Below are 8363 nucleotides of genomic sequence, written 5' to 3'. Positions count from 1 at the left end.
GCTCCTCTGTAATCCTCTTGGGCTCTGGTGCTCTGTGGGAGACTGCGTTCAGATTTCCAGGAACCTCTGAAGAACAGTCTGCAAATGGCTTTAACTTGGTCTGCTGTAATAGGATTTCGGATACAAGCACCTGCTCTTGGTTGAGACGGTTCTTCCCCTTTGTAAACATTATGGGGATAATACTTGGATTTTTTTTTATCAGCTTGTTTTCTGGATATGGTAATGATTGTCTGTAAATGATGTAAGGAAAATGCTGATATCAGTGCTACATATTTAATACTTAATGGCTTGTAAGTTATATCAAAGAATCTTAGCAAAATTAGTTCTGTAATGCTGTTAATCTTTGTAAAACCTGTGGGTGAAATAGCTCTTACTTAGAGACTGCAACATAAATAAAATCACAATAAATAGGTGGAAGAGAATGAAAAAAAAAAAAAAAAGGCAGGAATGGAAAAAAAAAACCCAACAATAAACCCAAACCAATCACAAAATAAACTCCTCCCACAAAAGAAAAAGTTAAGTAGCTAGTTGAATTAAATCAGTGGTGGGACTAGTTACCTGCATAGTTCCAAGACCAAGCCCTGTAGGTATCAAAGTTTTCAAATGGTCTGCTTTGAATTTTTTTTTTTCATTTAGCCTTAGTCATATTAGTCTCCAAATGGTTAATTCCATCTTATCCAACCATTTCATTCTCCTAGAACATCTTGACTATTGCCCTCGGTGGAATTTATATGTACTTTTGTTTTAAGATCTTTAAGTTGAGAATACCTTTTTTTTTTTTTATTAGCTGTGCACACTATAACTCAATCAGCTGTGCAAGCCTGGAGGTGTGAAATTTTAGGTGAGCTTCGCAGGTTGATTACAATTTGGGGTTAGTCTTGTTTCATTATACACTTATACAGTAATAACTGTCTTTTCAAAAACTACTGCCTGGTGTATTTAAAGAAAACTTAACAGTTGCTGTTTCTTTTGTCTTGACTGTTCTGGTTTGGGCGCTTCAGCGGTTACTCCCTGCTTTGTGAGCTGCTGAGCTGTACCTGGCAAAAGGGTAGAGATGTCAGAGATGGGTGGAGCAGGCAGCAGCTCGGTCAAAAGCCACTGTGCTGCATCTCAGATAAGTAATCCCAACTCATGAGTCAGCGACTCAAGTCCTACATGGGTGCAGCTCATGGCAATTAGTGCTGTGGCAGGATGGACAGGATGGCCTTGAACTGTCTGGTGGTGCCTTAGGTACGTAGAGGTAAGGGAAATACTTCAGAAAATCAATTTGGTGTTTGATGTGAAAGGGAGTCCGGGTAAGAGCAGTGTGCAAGCTGGAGGTGTCAGAGGTGCTCTGGTAAACAGATGGGAGTGCCAAAAGAATAATACAGAGCTCCTGAACAAAAAAGCTTTGAGAACTGTTGGAGAGCAGCAGGATTGTAAACCCTCAGTCTCACAGTGCTGAGCCAAGGGCGATGCAGAGGGTTGTGTCATGGGCTTGGGAGGTGGGCCAGAATGCACTGGCTCGCTGTGACTTCTCAGCCTCAGGAATAAGCAAGCCTCTCCAGTTTGGAAGTAACTGAAATCCAAGATGCAGCTATGAAAGCATAAAACTTGTGAGACTGCACAACCAATGTTAATATTTGCACTCTTTTTTTAAGTTTCCTAAGGGAATCAGAGGAGACGTTTTTACAAGCACAGTTTCCGTGTTAGTTGACCGATACTTGTTTTACCTGAAGTCTTTATGTAAAAAGATACTGTGTTTAGGTACATGGATATCATCAAATCTTTCTTGTTCTCCATAACAACCCTTACAGGAGTACAATTTTAGGGACAAGTTAATTTCTCCTTCCAGTTTTTGAGTGCAGGATATCCAAAGTGAAAGTGCAGGCTTTTTGCAACAGTAAAAGGACTGTCAAAGTTTTAATGACATATTGTTAAATGTTGTGAAGACTATGCTCACCTGTCTTAGCTCTGCTGTGTTATAAAACGTAGAGTATGATGTGTGCAGCTGAAATAGAAATACCACAGCAGGACAGAGCTGAGATAAGAGCTGCTGGTGAAGGTAATGAATTCCTCACTCTAGAAGATACTATAGACTGAGCTTCTCTGTGAAAGGAGTGGAATTCTCTCTGCTGTCTCCGGTTATTTAAATGTACCTCAGAGACTGGCTATATGGATTTTGTACACCGGATACAGTAAAGAGTATGTAATAGAATGTAGCTGTCTGACTTTTTGTGAATTATTGATGCTGCGTGGTCAATGAAGATAGTTCTTACGGCCAGTAAAGGTTTTCTGTCTGATAAATAAAGCTTAAGACTTTTGTATTCCATGTTTATTTGCTGCAGAGCATCTTAATTAAATGTGAAATACTTTGTTAAAGTTAACCCCAGTATTCTTTTTTTAAAATAACTGGAGTGAGAGAATCATTTTGGTATGCTGTCTACCTGTTGTGTCTTGGGACTAAATGGTGTAAATCAAGAATGCTCTAAGAAAGCACTTTGGGAGCGGCAAGAAACTATGTAGAGTAGAGAGCATACGTGTATCTTCAAAACCATAACCGTGTGGCATGGGGCTGGCTTCAGAACTCTGGTGGTTTCTAAGGTTGCTAAAGCAGAGAAAGTTGGGGCAGGGGGAATTCCATCTGATATATCCACGTGTTTAACTCCTGCTCCCACTGTTACTAGCTTCTTGTCTTTCAGTTTACAGTGCTTTGGGATTGGGTTTGCTCCTGTGATATGTGGGATAAAATAAACTCCAACATTTAGGGGGGTTATTTAGCATTGTGTTTAGGCAAGTGCTCCCTTCCTCTCATTGCGTGAGTGCGCACACCTTTTGTCACAAAGTAGTGGAATGAGAAAGGTCGGAGTTGAAATAATGCTTAGCCACATCATTGATCGTATTTGTTGGATCCTACAAGAATCTGGGTGTGCTTGTCAGTGGCCTTCTTGCTAACTTTCGCTAGATATGAAAGAATTACTGATCGTAGAGGAAAATTTATTCTGTTCTCTTCTATCAGCATGCCCATGGCACATTTCAGTGCACATGTAATGAAAACTATTTCCTCATTTCCTGCTATCTAAGAAAAAAAAAACCCAACCAACCAAATCCTCAGTCAGGCAGGAGCAACTGTTCCAAATCTGGTTGTTGTTTTTACACACAACTGCTAGTTCATGTGGTGGATGAATGAGCAACCTAAGATAAACCAAACACCAAAACGTAGTATTCTGGGTTATTGTGGTGGTGGAAAGTCGTGTTATAATTACAGCTGAGTTCTCAGTACAAGAGAAAACAAAGGAGGTTTTACTTGGTAGCTCCTTTAAAAAAAGTAAAAAATTGATCTGCAAGCACAGATAACATTTTCTGCCTGTTCTGTCTTTTCGTATCAATATTTTGCTACTGTTCAGCTGGCTTGGGAGACATTTCTTCCAGATTGCAAGTTTGCAGAAGTTATCTTTCCTGGCTGATGATGTGAACCATCTATTATGTTTTTATGCTCTTATGTTTCACTTTTTTTGACTCTTATTTCTGAAAAATGCTTGAAAAGTCAGAATGGATAGGTGCAGTCTGATTGCAGTTGTCAAATGATCTCTCTTGTGAGATCTTTTAACTATAAATGGTTGTGAGGTAGAGCCTGGTTTATGAGTAACAGAAGACAGACCGCAGCCTGGACCCACTGCCTGCTGGGTTGCTTTGCTGTGGCTTGGCTGGTGGTAGTGGTGATAAGCTGGGTCAAAAATGTGTGGTGTGAGACAACACATGGAAGCACTGCTGTGGTGTGACATGAAATCCTTCATCAAAATGGGCCTGGGAGGAGGAGGAGGAACGCATTTGTAACAGTGAAGCTGGGGGGAAAAGAGGGGCATGGATTTACTGTTCAAGAGTGCTTGGTTTTGCTCCGAGTCCTGAGCAGGTTTACTTTAGTTGGGGAAAGTGTTTTGCCCTTCAAAATGTGATGTCTTCAGGATGTCATTCAGGGCAAACTTGCAGAGGCTTGGCCACTCAGCAGCGTGTACATCACCTGCTTTTGCCACGGATGCTTGAGCTCACCAGTGGTATTTAATACCCTCATTAGGACTTGGTTGAACTTTTAGCACAGTTATCAACATTTCAGAGCAGATCATTGATGATCACAAGTCAGTACTCAAGAAGCAGTTGTAGTGATTCAAACTGCAGTACAATTAAGTTAGCGCAGTGCAAATGATCATCCTCAGAAGTGCCTGGAAGTTGCTTCCGCTCGATCCATTTATTTATATGAAGAGCTGGTACATCACTGGATTAGTGCTACAGTCGCAAGCAAGCCCGTAGTAGTGTGAATACTGCAAATAATGAACATGCAAAGTAGCCTTTAAAAAGGCATTTTCAAGAGTGATAGGTTCAGTCTGTAACACCAGTATTGGCCTATAGTGATTAGCACTGGAGTTTCTAACTCCAGTTAGAAGCGTGACCAAGAGACTATCTCGTGTGGTTGTAAAGTAAGTGATATAAAACTGTGGCAGATTCTTTGATTAAATTTCTCTGGCAGCTGTTGAAATTATTTGGAGTGTGAACACATTTGTGGAATTACTTGTCTGCTCCTGTGGCAGTGTGCTGGGATATATGCCAAAAAAAGAGCCGCTTTTTTTTATTTTTTTAGCTTCATAAGCCAGAATACTATGCAAACCATATTTGGTTCTTGCTACAATGAACACGTGCAGTCAAAGAGAGTCTGCTGTACCTAAACTGGAACGACCTGGTACCTGTAGATTGGCCAGAAGGAGGTAGAGGAGGGAGAAGGCATCGCATAATTTAAAGAATCAGTGTCAAGAGTCCATTGTGCTCAGCAGAACAGTGAAGAATTTTAGACCTCTCTGCGTGTCTGTTCAAGGAAACTGGAGTGAGAAACTGGCATGGGGACTCTTGCTGTGTGCCAGGGTTTCCTGTGAATCTTGAAATAATTTTGATTTTTCTCATTTGACAGTTGTTGTTATGGTTAACACCAAAGATCCTTAATCTAATGCCTTGCTCTCAATTTAGTTTTGGCATTTAGGCTGAAAACCTGCCGTAATTTCTGTGGTATTTTGGCTGACATGCTGGAGTGGTAATTGCTGAAGCACAATGTGAAATAAAGTGGTTTGTTCTGATATTGTAAATCACTTGCAATAATATTTGTTGACAAAACTTCTCTTGTAGGTTGGGGGTTTTTTTTAAGGTAAAGGTCCTACAACATAAACTCTTGTTCAGGGTATGCAATCTGCATGTGGGATTTTTACTTAATTGAGGATTTTTGGTTTTCCTTTCTACCCCCAGAATTAGATTTTTAGATTCATACTGGATTAAATAGCCTCTTATTTTTGAAAATATGTATTTTCTTCTTGTAGAAGTGTGTAATGATGCTATAGAAAAACCTATCTGTGTTTCATAACAAGCGATCTAAGTGTCTCTGGATTCTGAAGTGTAAAGATGATGCGTTTTGAAAAGGGAACAAAGAGTGTGTTGTGACAAATGGTTTTGTACAAATAGGAAGAAGCAGCCTTGAAGAATAGTCTATGAAGATCTTATTATAACTGAGCACATGTATGTTCTAGTGAAAATACTCTAGAAGTCACTATTTCCTACAAACGTGGCATGATTTGTGTCATTCCTGATGTATGCCGGATTTCCGTTGGGTCTTGAAAATGGATTACTTCGTTGTGGTGTTTCCCGTAAGAGGGGAGTGCATAGTTTCAAACGTGGTCTTGCAGGACCGCAGGAGCTAGTTCCTTATTCTCCTGGTCTTTTAGCTTTATATGCTGTGTTGTAAGGAGGAACTTCTCCACCAATAGCTGCCTCAGTTTAGTAGCAGTTGAACAGTAGGTCTGGGCAGCATTACGCAGTGGGATTTGCTTAGTCAAAATGCTCTGCCTAGATAGTTGCTGTGACTGGTTTTAGAAACGAATTTGCTGCTGTTGCTGTATCCATGCTGTTCTCTATGCTTTCCAGTTCAGGTAAGGGATATTGAGTCAGCAAATACCATAAAACTTCAAAACTGAAACTAGGAGAAGTGGTTTACTTCACTGATTCAGTAAGCTTGAAAAAAGAACTGCCCTCATTAATGAATATGTGTTTAGCACCTTTGAGGGTTGGCACTGATGCTGTAACTTTGGCCGTGAACATTGCAGGGCTTCAGCTGTATGGCACGTCTGTAGTCCCCGAAGCAGCATTTCACTAGCGCTTTCAACTGACTAAGTAGAGAGGAAAAATAGCAAACTTTACAACTGCATCACTCAAAGCTGAAGCCCTGGGTGGGGAAGGAATCAGTATCTTATGCTCATAATTAAAGATGCTTTATGATAATGCATACTTTGTACATAGTGCTGTCAGCCAGAAAACATTAGTACTTCATAAATGCAATTGATACCATCATCCTCACGGTGTGAGGAAACTGAGGAGGGACATGGCCCAAGCCACCACCGTACAGCTAAACAGGCTGAACTAGAAGGAACTGTGTCCCATCCTCCTTCGCTGTACTTGCTATCAGCAATATTCCCAGTCTCCTCTGTCCCGCTGACCCGTTGCTGTGACTGAGGTCTCCTACTTATTACCTGTGCAGGAGTAAGTAGAAGAGTCTGGGATGGGGATTCTTAATAGCCAGCTTCTTTACACTTCTTCCTTAGTACTAGCATAAGGAGACCAGAATTGCTGGTAATTTGTATAAATTACTGATTTGTATAAATTACTGATTTGTATAAATTACTGATTTGTATAAATTGAGGCAGTAAGCGAGGCAAACAAAACCCCAACTGTTTTACTATTTAGTGTGGGGTGTGTTGGGGCTTCAGCTCAGGCCAGGTCTAGCTAGGCAGTTGTAGGTGCAGATAGCTGCGCTGCTTGAGAGGATAGCTGGGGTTTTTTCACACACGTAGGAATATAGTCTGTAACACCAAGTTATGAGACTAGGCTAGGCTGGAGAATTTTGCTGCCTGGTGTTTGTGGGCAAGGGGAGCAGAAGCACTTGCATTGTTTTAAACACCAGTAGCTTTGCGTTTCTCAGTAATGGACTTCCCTTGGGAAAAAAAGCATGACTGCTTTTTTTTTTTCTTCCCCCTTGTCAAACCAGTAGTTTGTATATGCCCACTGTTTGAATTGCTTCCTCCTTTGGTTTTGCTGAAGGCTGGTTTCCACATTGCAATGTTGCCCTGCTTGTTCTGGAAGCTCTGACGGCCTCCAAAGAGGAGTGCAGGAGCATACCCGTACATTTTACTTGGGTCTCTCACTCTGTCGGGTGGAGCTCTGTTTCCACAGAGACCAAATCTTATGTGTTTCAAGAAAGATATTTTTAGGAGCTGCTGTTCAGCGGGTGGAAGGACTTTTTTCCTTAATAGGAGAGCAGATTGTAACAGGATTCCTCTCTTCTCAGAATGGCTTTTGCCTTTTTCTATCACGTTCTTTCCTTTTTTTCCTGTCACTTACTTTCCCTTTCACTGCAGACTCATGATCCCTGTCTGCTCTTCCTCTCTTCTGCTTCACTTTCTGTATCACTGTTCTTGTTGCGCAAGAGTCTCATACCACAGGGGAGTTTGCAGAGAGTGGGGAGGGACGCAGCCTTTGCTTGAATGATACTGTATGTTAAAGATAAAATCCTCAGGTCATTTTGCACCTCAGTTGCACAGTGCTTGCTGAGGCACCAGCTGGGCAGCGCTTGTGATGGCAAACAGTATCATCGAGCCAAGCCCTGGCCTTCAACTCTGTCCTCGCAGATATCAGTTATTCATGGCCCTTGCTTACACATTGTCCTGTGTCCTTTGGCCTTGCAGTAAAGAAACTCACATGTAGCTGCTTTCACTGATGTTTGCAGTAAGCGTCATGTCTCATGTTCTGATGGATGGCCCGATGGTAAAGGGCTTAAAGATAAATCTGTTAAAGTAACTCTTCTGCCTCAAAGTTGGATAGTCCCTCTAAAACTATTCCAGAGAGTTTTAGTTGTCAGTCAGTAGGAATACAAAGTAGAAAAAAACATTTGACCTAATGACAGGCTATAAGTACACTAACTCACTGCCTTAATACCTCCCCCCCCTTTTTTTTTTTGTTTAAACTGTTGTGTTGCCTTTCTGTGGAGTTAGTGCTGCATAGTTGCAGCATTTATTTAATGATGAAGGGTTACTTTAAATTTAAAGATCTCTGTGGGGTTTTTTAATGATGCTGTAGACTATTCGACTTTAACTGGCATACTATGAGATCCAGATTTTTCTTCAAAAGTATGTGTTACCACAGCAGCAAGATGCTCCACTTACAATATGAGCTGTTATCAGAAACAAGATAACATCAGAAGGCCTGAATCCAAAGCAGGTCTTTAATATGAGGCAACAGCTGGTAGATCAGCAGATGGGATGCATGTGCTGCCTTCAAAGGTACGTGCCTCCGGC

General features: G+C 41.2%; 1 protein-coding gene across 1 annotated transcript in view; it reads left to right on the top strand.

Annotated features, from left to right (window-relative positions):
* Window positions 1-8363, top strand: part of ABHD17C (abhydrolase domain containing 17C) — a 29632-nt gene that overhangs the window by 13743 nt on the left and 7526 nt on the right. The window lies entirely within an intron of this gene.

The sequence above is a fragment of the Buceros rhinoceros genome, unplaced genomic scaffold (assembly GCF_000710305.1).
Source record: "Buceros rhinoceros silvestris isolate BGI_N320 unplaced genomic scaffold, ASM71030v1 scaffold18707, whole genome shotgun sequence".
NCBI lineage: Eukaryota > Metazoa > Chordata > Aves > Bucerotiformes > Bucerotidae > Buceros > Buceros rhinoceros.
Note: the sequence above shows the minus strand (reverse complement) of the source record. Positions and strands in the feature narration are given on the sequence as shown.